This window comes from Geotrypetes seraphini, chromosome 13 (assembly GCF_902459505.1).
Source record: "Geotrypetes seraphini chromosome 13, aGeoSer1.1, whole genome shotgun sequence".
NCBI classification, from domain to species: domain Eukaryota; kingdom Metazoa; phylum Chordata; class Amphibia; order Gymnophiona; family Dermophiidae; genus Geotrypetes; species Geotrypetes seraphini.
This window is the reverse complement of record NC_047096.1, coordinates 49149650-49164604: the sequence shown is the minus strand read 5'-3', so window position 1 is coordinate 49164604 and position 14955 is coordinate 49149650. Positions and strand designations below refer to the sequence as shown.

Here is a 14955-nt window from a genome sequence, read left to right as displayed (position 1 = left end):
TACAAATCAGATTTTCATCGCTTGCATTGCTATTAGATAAAGGGCCCACAGCTCAACATAAAAAAGACTGATCTCAGAGATGAGCACAAGAAAATGAGGCAATGGGGTGGAGATGTGAACAACTGCAGATTTTAAACGGTGGGTACAGCCGTGTCTTGGAGAACATTCCACATTTAATTTCTCACACATACAACCATGGAATCTATGTAACACAGTGGCACTGACGGGGACAGAAATCTTTTATGATGTAAACAGAGCCCTTACCTAGTTCTGCTGGTGGTGTACACTGGAGGCTCAGTCTACTCTGATTTCACGCAGCCTTCTCTACTAATGCTTCTTAAAGAGAGTTTTCAGCATTGCTGAGTCAGTTCTGTACTCCAGGGAGGATTAAATGTGAGAGCTGATTCAACGCCAAGTACTCCAGACTCACTGGCTCCTGTCCAGCGCAGCGTCAGACCCGTCTTCCTGCTGGGACTGCTTTCACATGATCTGGATTTTCATGTTGTGGTTACAGAAATGCCCCCTGTGTGAGCTCTGCACCTCAGTGGCTCTCTTTTCAGAATGAATACATATACAAACACACACACACATCCTCTGTCTCTCAGAGAAATACTCCTCCCTCCCAAGTGGCTGTCCCTTGTGAAACCAGCTCTGCAGGTCAGGCTCCGCCTCCTGCCCTGACTCCATGCTCAGGTGATTTTATTCTTGGGAATAGCTTTTCTCTACCGGTGACTGATTTACATGTCAGTGCTCACAGCTTCTGTTCTTTCTTTACTTCTTATTCCCTGCTCCTTCTCCTATTTCTTTCCAGGATTAAAAAAAAAAAGGCATTAGGGCAAAGTTCTGCAACCTTTCAAAACAGAACAGCCATTTCCTGTTATTCGTTTTCTTTGCCCAAAATATTTTGAGAGTCACAACTTGATTGAAAATCCAAACACTCGGATACATTGTTTCTTCCTTATTTATTTATTTAAAAACTTATACTCTGATTAAACCTAAGCGGTTCACAAGATACATGCAGTTTTTTAAAACAATACAACAATTTTTTTTTTTTTTAAAGTCTCCAACGGTGTTATTAAAGTGAGCAAGTTTCAAGAAAAGGTCTTTATAAAGTAAGTCATAAAGTAAGGAGAGTGTGTGGCACAGTGGTTAAAGCTACAGCTTCAGCACCCTGGGTTGTGGGTTCAAACCCATGCTGCTCCTTGTGACCCTGGGCAAGTCACTTAATCCCCCCATTGCCCCAAGTACATTAGACAGATTGTGAGACCGCTGGGACAGACTGGGAAAAATGCTTGAGTACCTGAATAAATTCTTGTAAACTGTTCTGGGCTCTCTTGGGAGAATGTTATAGAAAATTGAATAAATAAATATACTCCCATCCCCAAATCACACTCTTAAATTCTTCCCCTTTCCTAGACCTCGTCCCCATATCCTCAGCATTTATTTACTGTCTGTCCTTCCATATTTATTTGCAGTACTTCCTGGTTTAGTATATTTGAGGGAGGAGGAGAGGGGGATCAGTGAAGAGTCCCCCAAGGGTCTCCTATATTATTTAATATCTTTTTAGTGCCACTTATTTCTTTGATTCAGGAGATGGGCTTTAGAGTATATTGTTATGCTGATGATATTTTATTGGTTGCTAAAATTGATCCAATTCATTTAGATCTGAACACTCTGAAAGAAGGACTCATAGTAATTGCCCAATGGTTAGCTGACCATAAACTAGTCCCGAGTATTGAGAAATGTGTGTCTTGTTGGATTACAGGACATTACATACAACCGAATTTGAAAGTTGAAATTTTTGGAAAGAACATCTCATTGGTAAAAAGTTTTAGATATCTGAGAATTTGGGTTGATTATCAACTGATCTTTGAAAAACAAGTATAAAAAGAGGATTCTATACATTAAGGGCCTTGAGAATCATAAGAAGAATATTCCATGAGAAATATTTACACACCTTTTTTCATGCTTTAATACTTTCAAAATTGGATTATTGCAATATTGTATACCTGGGGACCTCAAATAGGAATCTGAAAAGATTACAAACCCTACAGAATACTGCAATAAAAGTTTTAGGACTCCTTTTACTAAGGTGCGCTAGGGCTTTAGCGCGCGGTGTAGCACACGGTAATTTCCTGCATGCGCTAAAAATGCTAATGCACCTTAGTAAAAGGAGCCCTTAGACTTTAAGAAAAAATTTGATAAGGTAACGCCCCTTTATTTGCAATATCATTGGCTACCCATTCGTTATAGAATCCAATTTAAAGCTTTATTTCTTATGCATAGAGTTTTTTACTCTCTGCAGCCTGCTTATCTACATTCATATTTGATTCCTTATTCACCATTAAGAACTTTGAGATCTATTCAGGAAAATAGAATGGTAATACCCTTTGTTCATAGAGCTAGGTGGGAGTCTACTCAAAATAAAGCATTCCATTTTGCAGCTCCAAATTTATGGAATCATATGCCAAGAGAGCTGAGACTAGAAGCAAATCTGAAATCTTTCAAAATTATGTTAAAAACAGTATTTTTTAAAGAAGCATTTGGACTAGATTTAAATCAATCTGATATTACTCATATCTTCTGAATGTTCTAGATCTTCATTTAGCAGTCTTGGGAAAATTTAAAGCTTAATGGTAGTTATATAATAATAATAATAATAATAATAACTTTATTTTTCTATACCGCCATAATCTTGCGACTTCTAGGCGGTTCACAATGAAGAATAGCTGTATAATCAGCGAATTACAGTATATGAATAGATAAGGGGTGAATGTTTTTTGTAAGAGTGAATGTTCCTTAGTATGCCCGCTGTTTATATGGATTAGTTCTATACTATCTAATAATGGAGTTCTTTTTTATATTTGTTTTATTTCTATCTCGATCTTTTCTATCTGAATATGTTTAATGGATTTCCTTTCAATATTCAATTGTTAAATTTTGACGGTGGACTTCATTATCAGCTGTGATCTGTGATCTGCCTTCTCCTATCCATCTGCAATCTACTCTGTCTTGCTTGGATTGCTTTGGGTCTTTGAAGTTTTGATTTACTTTAGTTTTAATCCTTCTATTTTTTATTATTTGAATTACTATATCTTTACTATTTAATAATTGTTTTCTCAGGTACTTTAGATAGATTGTGAGCTTTCGGGACAGTTAGGGACCTTTCAAGTACCTAATTTTTATTTATTTTTTTATTTTATTGTAACCCGTTCTGGGCTTCTGGGGAGGACGGGCTATAAAAATAAACAAATAAATAAATATATATTTTCATTTTATTTTTATTATATTTTGTATACTGCTTGGACCAGTAAAATGAACGAGCGATATAACAAGTTTAATAAACCATAAACCATAGTCATACTTTGGGCTCAGGATTAGCTAGCAGTGGCACACTCTTGCTATAGCCGAGAGAGCTTCCTCCAGCTGAGTACGAGCTCTGGTGGCCAGAACTCCCTAGTGGTAGCATCCTTAAAACTGCCAATGCCACCACCCTGCATATGTGGCTGAGCGAAGCTGCCACTGACTTCTAAGTTTTACTTATTTATTATTTGAATTTATTAACTGCCTTTTAATGAAGAGATTCATCCAAAGCAGTTTACAATACACTGAAAACGAGTACTCTTAAATATCCTGGCCACTGCAGGAGGTCATCAGCTGGAGGGGCTTGGAGATCCCCAGCAGTTGTAGTTATATTTGGGAAGTGGGAGAGCAGGAAAGGGCAGGGACAGAGAATAAATGTTGTACCCACTTATTCTGCTGGTAGGTCCACCCAAAAATGGCCTTCTGTTTACACTACTGAGGAAGCCTCCCTCATTCCAAGGCTGTTTGCTACACACTTTGACACATGCATTATAGCACAGGTTTCTCTATAGCAGTTTGGTAGCTAAGGAATGTGCTCCCTCTTGAGATTCAGGAAACTTTTTTTGATTACAGACATCCAGAAAAACTCAGACATGTCCCTTTTTTTAGAGAACTTTCCATGTGCCCAGATGATGTTTTTTTTAAATGGGTTAGTCTGTCCAGGTTTAGCTGGCTCTCCCGACTCCCCCAATTATCTTCTCCCTGGGCCGCTGTAATTTAATCTTCGGGCAGCTGGCAACAGCAATGAGGTGAATCTGCTGCCACCGGCCTACCCCAGAAGCCACCTCTCTGCAGCAACTTCTTGTTCCTGTGTAGGCAGTATCTGTAGAGGGTGGCTTCTGGAGCAGGCGGGTGGCAGTAGGCTCAAGTCACTACTCCTACTGACGGCTGCCCAAACATTAAGGGCTTCTTTTACAAAGGTGCGCTAGCGGCTACTGCCTCCTTTTAAGCAGGCGGTAATTTTTCGGCTAGCGTGTGCTAATCTGGTGCGTGCGCTAAAAACGCTAGCGCACCTTTATAAAAGAAGCACTAAATTACATCGGACGATCTGGGGAGGAAATAGATGGAGGAGGAGGGAGCTAGAGAGGGGAAGCAGTGTCAGAGGAGGGAGGTGAGGGGGCTGGAGAAAAAGCATGGAAGGCTGCAGAAACAGCACAGATGGAGGAATGGAGAGCTGAATAAGCATTATGGAAAGGAGAGAATGCTGGAGAAAAGAGCATGGAATAGGGTAGTGCTGGATGAGAGATATAGAAACAGCAGGAGAGGAAGTTGGAAGGAGAGGGGGGGAGGGTGCTAGAAAGAAAGAGAGAAAAAAAGCCTCCACAGGAGAGAGAAAGAGAGAGAGAAGCACCCATGGGGGAGGACGGGAAAAAGAGAAGCACTAAAACTATTATTTGTATTTAGAAAGTCGATGAAAACTTACCTATTTGAAAGATTTGTACGATAATTTTATTGTTGTACTAGTCTTTAAGACCGTTACATTAACGGGTGCTAGAATAGATGTGTCTGTCTGTCTGTGTTTCTTTATCTCTCTCTCTCCTTAGCTGCTGTCTATGTCCTTCTGTCTCCCCCCCCCCCCCCGCGAGCAAAGCTGTCTGCCCCCAGCACACCCCTCCCACCCCTCCCCCCAAATCAGCCCCCTTTCCCTCTCCCTGTCTCTCCATGGCCCCTTCTGTCTTCCCCCCAGAGCAAAGCTGTTTGCCCCAAGCACACCCCTCCCCCAAAGCAGCCCCCTTTCCCTCTCCTTGTCTCTCCATGGCCCCTTCTGTCTTCCCCCTAGAGCAAAGCTGTCTGTCCCCAGCACACCTCCCCCCACAGAGCAGCCCCCTTTCCCTCTCCCTATCTCTCCATGGCTCCTTCTGTCTCCTCCCAGCACACTCCTCCCCCCAAAGCAGCTCCCTCTCCCCCTGGCCCCCGGTATTGATCCGCTTCTTACCCTCCCTCCATCCCGGCGTCTTCTGGCCTGCTCCTCTTAAAAGCAGCCTGCGATCGTGGTGGCCGGCTTTAGCGAACCTCGCAGGCCGCTCTCTAACTCGGTAGCACGTTCCCTCTGACGCGATCCCGTGCGTCAGAGGGAACGTGCTACTGAGGTTGGAGAGCGGCCTGTGAGGTTCTTTAAAGCTGGCCACCATCGAAGCTGCTAAGAGAAGGATCAGCGGCAGCAGTGGCGGCGGCAGCAGCGGCAGCGGCAAGTGAGGGCGGGACAGGCTGCTGTGAAGAGGAGGATCAGCGGTGGTGGCAGCAGCAGCGGCAAGTGAGGGTGGGAAGTGTGTTCCCTGCCGAGGACGCGGGCAGGGAGAGAGCTTGCCTGGCTTCCAAATGGTGAGTGAGGGTGGGAGGAGGGGAGTGGCCAGAATGTTCCCTGCCGCCGGGTTCTAAAATGGAACACGGCCACAGATCACACACCACAGCGGCAGGGAACACCAAACCCTGCGCGCTTAGGGTTTTATTATATAGGATTCTTTGTTTTTGTACTTTTTCTGAAATGTAACAGTTCTGATGTGAACTGCCCAGAACTATTGGTTGGGTGGTATACAAAAAATAAAATGATTATTATTATTATTAAAAGGGTATAGAGCAGTGTATCGCAAACTGTGTGCCTCCTGAAATTTCTGGTGTGCCGTGGTACACTGGGGAAGAGGAGAGGTGCTAGCACTGGATGACTGTCTACAGGACGTGCCTCTTGCAAATAGAGGCACGTCCTGTAAGCAATCTCCCGATACCAGCCCCTCTTCTCTCTGCAGGCCATTCTCTCCAGCGCGGGTCTTTCTGTCGGTGCAAGGCCCATTTGAAGGCCCTTTGCGCATGTGCTGACGGCGGCGCACTGACGCCACGCATGCAAATGATGCCATCATGCCGACGCCAGCTCACTTCCAGGTGTCTCGAGCCAGGGACACTAGGTTTAGTGTGTCCCGGCTCGAAAAAGTTTGCGAGACACTGGTATGGGGACCAAGGAAATGGGTGGGGTATGGGTGGGGGTCATGTGTCCTCTTTTTTATCTTCACAAATATGGCAACCCTAAGAGAGATGGACTGTGGTATAGCAGATTGCTAGAGTAGGGGTTGGATGTTTTTGCACCTGTTATTTGGGGAGTAAGAATTTTTCCCCCTTAGTCTTCAAGTCAATTGCGCTGATTTTTTTTTTTAATTCAGTTTTGTTTGTGATGTTGTAAAATTCTTTTGAGCTTTCATTTGGGGCTAGGAAGGCACTATGGATCAGCATACAGGTTCTGATATCTATGTTTTATTTTCTACATGTCTTTCTGGTTTTATTCTTTTTATTTCTTTAATCTTTTTTTTTTTTATTATTATTATTATTTGAATTGTACCTTTCCCTCACCATTCTTGGAATTTTGTTATATCTTTTCTATTTTAATAATTGTTTACTCGGGTACTTTAGCTAGATTGTGAGCCTTCGGGACAAATAGGGAAGTACCTGTACTTTATTGTAAACCGCTTAGATCTGTAATATGTTTAAGCGGTATATCAAATGTTAATTAAACATAAATAGTGCTCCTTTCTTTTTTCTTGATTTGTTATATACACCGCCTTGTTATTTTCCAAGGAAAGGTGGCATATAAAGTTGACTAAACCATAAACCATACTGAAATGTTTTAAATAAATCAATTGATCCCTGCAAGTCACTTTCTCTCTTTCAATCCCCCATCTCTCCGGCATTTGCTATCTCTCATATACCCCCACATCCTCAGCAGTTTCTCTCCTCATCTCATTCATTTTCTCTTTGATCTGGACCTGGTCTCTCTTTTTCAACCTCCTCCTCAGTCTTTCCCTCAGATGCTTTGCTTCCAAAATGGGTGGTCGATGACATAGATGTTTGGGGAGGTTAAAGTGGGGCAAAGCAGAGCAAGGGCAGGGTGGGATGGGATGGGTGCTCCAGAGCAAGTTAAAAACCCTTAAAAACCCATAAAAACAATACCTATTTCAGTAGGAAAGGGACAACTGGGGCACTTTCAACACTTTTCTGGGCCTCTGATGCAAAGGCACCAGATGCTTTGCCCTAGTACCATGGGTTACAAAATAAATTTGAAATATGTTATAGTTTACCCAGGGCAGAAGACCTGATAGAAGTTTTTTTTTCTCTAATATTTTAAAGTGAAATGTTTTTTTGTTGTTAGCCAGCAAAATTAATGCTGTATTTGCCTGACTGACAGTAAGAATTCTGGAATGCTGATGTCTGCATCAGGTCTGTTGATCTCATGTAGAAGTGAGCAGTGCTGGTCAGGATTCTAAAACTGCCAGAGAGAGCAGTTGGGTAGTGATCAGTCTTGAAGACAGGTTGGTTTGGGGTTGCTTGAGAATAGTTGAAGATATATTGTGGGTGGAAAAAGTTTAGGGAATTTCAATTATCCATTCTTTTCTATGGGTAGTTAGTCAAAAAGTAAAGAAACAAATATAATTTTCAGGATGATAGGGTTTTGCTTCCTTTGATTTTTTTTTAGTTAGGAAGTAGGTACGCTATTGATTGAAGCTGAATCTCCATAGAGGAAAGAAGAAGCGCTGGTACCCAACGGCTGTGTAAATAAAACAACGGAACCTTGTGAGAAAAATTTACATCTGAACTCTGTGAGGATAAAATTATTTGAAAGGACTAAATTCTTTGAGGAAAACTTCATTAGGAATCTTATTCTAAAGTTATTTAGATATATACCTTTTGTTAGAGTTGTAACAATAAACCAACAAAAACTCTTATTCCTTGTATTTTTTATTTAGGGTAATTTTATATTTGATGTTAACTTTTCCCTCTTTTTGTTATAATTCTTACTTTATCTTGTTAGGTAACCTAAGAGTAAAGGTTAAGAGAGTGGGAATTGAAAGTCAAAGAGGGAGGAGTTACATTATGGAACTATGCACACTGAATAGACTCGCGGAATTATATGCCAAAAATCTTAAAATTGTGCACACCAAAATAATTATAAAAATAAATCTATTAAGCAATTTAGTCATTCTTTCTCCTTCAAAGTGACAGAGCTCTGGAATAACTTGACGCTCTCGTTAAGAAGCTTAACGCCCCTTCTTATCATTCAGGAAGGCTTTGAAGACAATTCTGTTCGCCAAGCACTTTGGAAATTAATTACTTCTACCTCTCTTGTCTTAGTTCTTTTTTTTGTTTAGTTCTTTTGTATTTTTCCTTTTTTTAATGTTAACCGCGTCGAGCTCCAAACTGGCTGATGACCTGGTTTATAAAACTAACCCCCTCTTCTACGAAACCGCGCTACCAGTTTTAGTGCAGAGAGAACACAGAGAGCCGCGCTGAATGGCCCGCGCTGCTCCCGATGCTCAGAGAGTTCCTATGAACGTCGGGAGCAGTGCGGGCCATTCAGTGCAGCTCCCCGCGCTAGAAACTGCTAGCATAGTTTAATAGTGGAGGCCCTAAGTTTTAGTTTAGTTTAATACAGTGGTCTCAAACTCGAACCCTTTGCCGGGCCACATTTTGGATTTGTAGGTACTTGGAGGGCCTCAGAAAAATGACAATTTTGCATGAGGTAAAACTCTTTATAGTTTCTAAATCTTTCCTTTTGGCTAAGCCTTAATAATAATATTGTTATTTATAGTTAAAGAGACAGATGATCAAGAAACGGTTTTATAGGTCACAACTTCTCCCTTTCACTTTTAGACCTTGCTTTATTTGTAAAACATTTTCAATTACCCTCCTGATGTTGTTTTTCCTTAAATATTCTCTTACTTTCTTTAACAATTGTAGTTCACTCCTTTTTCCCTAAGTATCACTAATTAATTGTGTACATCTATTGTATGTTTACCTGTTTAAATTGTTTTATTTTGTCCTCCCCCTAAATTTTTTTATTGTTATAAGCATTGAAAATATTTGATATTGCATTTATATCAAAATTAATAAACTTGAAACTTGATAAACATACCGAGGGCCTCAAAATAGTACCTGGCGGGCCGCGAGTTTGAGACCACTGGTTTAATACATGTTAAACTGAATAGTATTTGTAATATTCTGGATAATATATGCAGGCACTTTAACACATGGCTCCTAGACAGCCTGGGCACCTTAGTTCGTTGTTCAGGTGAACAGCAATGTTCAGCAGCACGGTACATTAGTGACAGTGAGCATCTCTGACATAGCCTCTAGAGTCAATAGAATAAATATTAGGTACTACTATGAACACAATTATTTTTACCTAGAAAAAGAAGAGGAGATGTATGGAAAAAAAACCCCACCCAATGGAACAAGCTATATATATGAAGAATTCTTTCCAATCCATGCAAGTGTGTATGTGTTTGTAGGGGGAGGGGAGGGGAATCTGATATGGCAAAGGGGGAAAAAGTGTTCTGAAAAATTCTGCTAGCTCGCTTGGAAAGAATAATAAAATGAAACCAAGTATGATAATATATCAAACCATTAGATTTCACTGTCAGATTTCAAAGGATGTTGCACACATAGCAACCAACCACAAACTACACAATTCAGTCATCAGGTGTCACCATGCATATCAAACATTAAGAAAGATATATACAGCTTATTCACTAAGATTTAGAGTAGAACATTAACGGGTGCTAGAATAGATGTGTGTGTCTGTCTTTCTTTCTTTCTCTCTCTCTCTCCTTGGCCTCTATCTGCCTGTCTTTTTTTTAGCACACCCCTCCCCCTAAAGCAGCCCCCTTTCCCTCTCTCCCTGGCCCCCTGTTGTGCCATGCCTGCCTGCTCCATGGCCCCCTACTGTTCCCTCCCTCCCAGAGCAAAGCATGATTGCTGTCTGTCCCCAGCACACCCCTCCCCCCCAAAGCAGCCCCCTTTCCCTCTCCCCCGGGCCCCATGTTGTGCCATGCCTGCCTGCTCTGTAGCACCCTTCTTTCCCCCCTCCCAGAAGCCTGAACCCGCTGCCCGCCACCTGAAGCCTTTGCCCGCCGCCAGCCATCTGAAGCCGCCACACGCGCCACAGATAGAATCCGGCCACAGAAGGACACAGCACGATGTCAGGTAGCACAGCCTCCTAAGGCACATGCGCGCTTAGAGGATTATTATAGAGGATTTACAACAAAGAAACTGAAGTACACATCTGAATTGATAACAGCCAATCCAAAGGGGATAGGCATGTTGCAGCAGTGCGTGATTCATAATATTATTTCCAATTCCTATGTTTATTATGGGGCAGATTCTATAAATGACACTTAAGCACCTACAGAATCATGCCTAGCAGTGCCTATAGAATCATGCACCTATAGAATCATGGCTAGCAGTGCCTAAGTGGACTTATATGGCGCTAGGCATTCCAGAAGTAGTCCTAATTTACCAGCACTTAACTCAGACGCCTAGCGATGCCTATGTCTACCATACCTATTCTCTGCTCCTAACCACATCTACTTTTCAGGTAAGCGTTGTTTAGTGTTGGAGGATGCCTGGACTTAGGTGTTGCTAGGCACTAGTGCTGCCCGATTCGCGATTCAAATTGATTCACCGATTCACTTTGGGTGAATCGGTTCGAATCGATTCATTTGCACAAAAAGTCAAACTCGCCGATTCAAAGGTCGGCCCCCTTGAGACCTGCTCGTGTTCAGGCTTTCCCTCTGCCAAGGTCGCCGGAGTCCTTCATCTAATGCAGACATGTCAAAGCGATAGAGCCGGAGGCAACATGAAAGGCAAACCCGGGAGCTGCCGATCAGGGTTGGGGGGGGAGTAAGGGGTGGGTTCTCTCCAGGAAGTGAGTGATCCCTTGACTTAACTCCCCTGTAGGCGCCGGTGGCGGCCATGGAGTACCACAGCCCATCTTCCCGGGCAGCGGGCTGGGGAAATAGATGGGGGAGGCGGAGGCGCTCACAGCCAATAAGCATAGGAGAAAGAAAAGCGAGTGTGCGATCCGTGGCGGTGGCAGCGACGGAAACTTGCAAGCACATTGATTTTTTGGTAGTTATTGGCTCTTGGCTGGCTTGTTCCCAAAAGCATTTCTCCTCTCGAGTCCCCGCATCTAACTTTCAGCGTAAGTAAAGGATCTCTCTGCTGCAGTGCTCTCTTCTTTTCCTGAGGCCATGGAATTGGGGGGTGGGGGGTGGAATGGGGAAGCTGAGGACCTTTCTTTAGGGAAGCTGAGAATCAGGGAGGGGGGTTGGGGAGGAGGAATATGGGGCCTATTTCTTTGGGGATGCTCTGGGGAAGCTGAGAAGCATCTCTGTAGGTTGGAGAGGGGGAATATGGGGTCCTTTCTTTGGGGATGCTCTGGGGAAGCTGAGAATTGGGGAGGGGGCTGGAGAGGGGGAATATGGGGCCTATTTCTTTGGTGATGCTCTGGGCCTGGGTAAGCTGAGAATCGGGGGAGCTGGGGAGGGGGAATATGGAGTCCTTTCTTTGGGGCTGCTCTGGGGAAGCTGAGAATCGGGGAGGGGGCTGGGGAGGGTGAATATGGGGCCTACTTCTTTGGGGGTACTCTGGACCTGGGGAAGCTGAGAATCAGGGTAGCTGGTGAGGGGAACATGGGGTCCTTTCTTTGGGGATGCTCTGGGGCAGCTGAGAATCGGGGATGGGGGCTGGGGAGGGAGAATATGGTAGTGCTGCTCGATTTCCTTGATATTGCCTTATTTAAATAAAATGTTTAAATTTAAAAAGCTGTGTCACTGAAAATGAATCGAATCAAAAAATCGATTCAACAGGGTGAATCGAATCGAATCGAAATATTTTTCACTGAATTGGGCAGCACTACTAGGCACTGCTCTGAGCTCCACACAGAACTCTTAACTGATTCATTTTTAACAATGTTTTTCAATTAACTTCAATGGCATGGTCAATTACCATGCCATTTAAGCTAATTAACACAACTTGAGTTGCATACAGATTTTTGTTAGGCGTCCTCAATGTAGGTACATAGCAGCGCCTAACAGAGGCACCATTTATAGAATCTGGCCCTATGTGCTTGTGTGTGTGTGTCATATCTTTGAGGGTATATGTGTGTCTGTACTGGTAGAGCAGAGAAGAGGGGAGAGATAGTTTGAAAGGAGAAATTCCTTAACTGCTATGTTTTAGTGCAGGGGTCTCAAAGTCCCTCCTTGAGGGCCGCAATCCAGTCGGATTTTCAGGATTTCCCCAATGAATATGCATGAGATCTATGTGCATGCACTGCTTTCAATGCATATTCATTGGGGAAATCCTGAAAACCCGACTGGATTGCGGCCCTCAAGGAGGGACTTTGAGATCCCTGTTTTAGTGTATCAATATTTCTATGTTACAGAAGCTGGAACTTCTCTCACAGAAATATACTGCCTTATCTCTGAGGAGATTTTATTTCACTGGAGATCCCAGTCTGATCTATCCCATTTTGAACACCTATCTTTTTCACTGCTTTTTCCATCTACACTAGATTTGATTCTGTTCCTCAAAATATTTGGAGAGTTCATGACCTCCAGATGGACAGACATTATCAGTCCCACATGCATAATTTATTTCCAATATCCACTTTGATAGAGATGCATAACAGAAAAGTTTGGACAAGTTTCTGAGGAAAAGCCTATAAATAATTTGAGCATCTCTAACTCTCATCTTTGAAAGTGAGCAATATGGAGCTGACTACTCTTTTGTGATCTACCAGGTGCTTCTAAGTGACTCAGGTGTGCGCCTGTCAGTAAGGATGATGGCCTCAATAGACCCAGGAAATGTTACTATGGGTTACTGGACTATGCAGGAGAAACAGCAGCAACAAAAAAACGGGGTAACAGTGCAACATACATACGTATGTTTATGAATGATGACAATTAAGATTGAATCCTTAATGATACATGCTATTACTCCCATTTTCAAACCTGGGCTAATTCATCTCTTTTTTGGAAGCACTACCATGTATCCAAAACAAGCGGTCATATTTTGTATGGAAACTTCCAAACCAAGCATGCCTTACTGTTCTCTGAAATACTACCACAATCAATCACAATGAATGAGGGAAAGTGAGGTAATTCAGCCTGACCTAATTCTTCACTAATTTACACCTCGGGCCAGAAGTCAATGCAATTCCTGTGCTTACGCTCACCAGAACAATTCTGTAGGGTGGGAATGAATAGGACTATCATGAATCATTTCCAAATGATCCAGGATATTAAAAGAAAACTGAGCATATCATGTACTTTGCAATATTTCAAAGTACATGTTGATAGTAACTAACACTTCCTTTATATCAAGAAGTTACATCACAGATAAGCTGATGCTTTAGAAATCATTAGCTCCATTATAGCGTAAGAAATGTCATGCTGAGTTACGAGTAGATCAATGACCCATCCAGTAGCATAGATACTCTCCACGCGGCATCCACTATTCAGGCAAACTGGGAAAATCCCTTCTCTTCAAAATCACAGGTCTTTGGAACGACCTCACCACCCCGTTGCGGAACCTGAGCTCCCTTCAGTTATTCCGCAAACAACTGAAAACCTGGCTTTTCAGCAAATTGTAGCTCTATCCTTCCCCCCTTTCTCTCCCCCCTTCTACACATAAGTTCATGTAATCCTTTTTCTTCTTCTCTACCCACTATTTTAAGTTCTTGTAAACCGTGTCGAGCTCCATTCTCAGGGAGATGATGCGGTATATAAACTTAAGGTTTAGATTAGATTAGATTAGATTAGATACCACTGAGCAAAAAGCTTGACATTGCCCTCTAGTAGAGACTATCTGCTGCTGAATCAAAGTAAGACATAAGAATAGCCTTACTGGGTCAAACCAATGGTCCATCAAGCCCAGTAGCCGTTCTCACGATGGCCAATCCAGGTCACTAGTACCTGGCCAAAACCCAAAGAGTAGCAACATTCCATGCTACCGATCCAGGGCAAGCAATTGATTCCCCCATGTCTTAACAACAGACTATGGACTTTTCCTCCAGGAATTTGTTCAAACCTTTCTTAAAACCAGCTACGCTATCCGCTTTTGCCACAATGCGTTCCAGATCTTAACGATTCTCTGAGTGAAAAAATATGTCCTTCTATTGGTTTTAAAAGTATTTCCCTGCAGTTTCAACGAGTGTCCCCTAGTCTTTGTAATTTTTGACGGAGTGAAAAATCGATCCACTTGTACCTGTTCTACTCCACTCAGGATTTTGTAGACTTCAATCATATCTTCCCTCAGCCATCTCTTTTCTAAGCTGAAGAGCCCTAATCTTTTTAGTCTTTCCTCATATGAGAGGAGTTCCATTCCCTTTATCATCTTGGTCACTCTACTTTGAACCTTTTCTAGTGCCTCTCACATACTGGCTCCTTGCTCATACCCCCTCCCTCCTTGCAGACAAGCTTCTCTTTCTCTCTCCTTTTCCCTCCCAAACCCCAGTCCACAGTGGTCGTCCAAATTTCCTGTGTGTTGCTAGCAGCACCAACAATGAAGACAGGCTTCCTCCAGCTGGATCAGAGCTCTTTCTTCTGCCGCCTTCATAACCACAAAAAAACCACTCTAGATGATACTTATAAATGATACACTAAAGCTAATATGAATTAGGTTTACGAAAAATTTTTATGCTCAGAATCGTGCTCTAAAGAAACAAGCTGTGTGAAAGTTCTCCGTTTTTCAAGTAAGACAGACGCTATGTTTGAATCTTTGATGCCCATCGCATGAGCATTTTTCTATATACTATCGATGGTTCCCTGA

At 42.6% G+C, this 14955-nt stretch overlaps 1 protein-coding gene across 9 annotated transcripts in view; it reads right to left on the bottom strand.

Annotated features, from left to right (window-relative positions):
• The window catches only part of ARHGAP32 (Rho GTPase activating protein 32), a 786874-nt gene that overhangs the window by 128652 nt on the left and 643267 nt on the right, over positions 1-14955 (bottom strand). Inside the window, exon 1 of one of the 9 annotated variants that reach the window (XM_033918050.1) lies at positions 265-603. The exons of the other annotated variants lie outside the window; for them this stretch is intronic. The gene's annotated coding sequence lies outside the window, so the exon portion shown is untranslated. Of the gene's footprint in view, positions 1-264; positions 604-14955 lie in introns of those variants that run through there. 9 annotated transcript variants of the gene reach the window in all.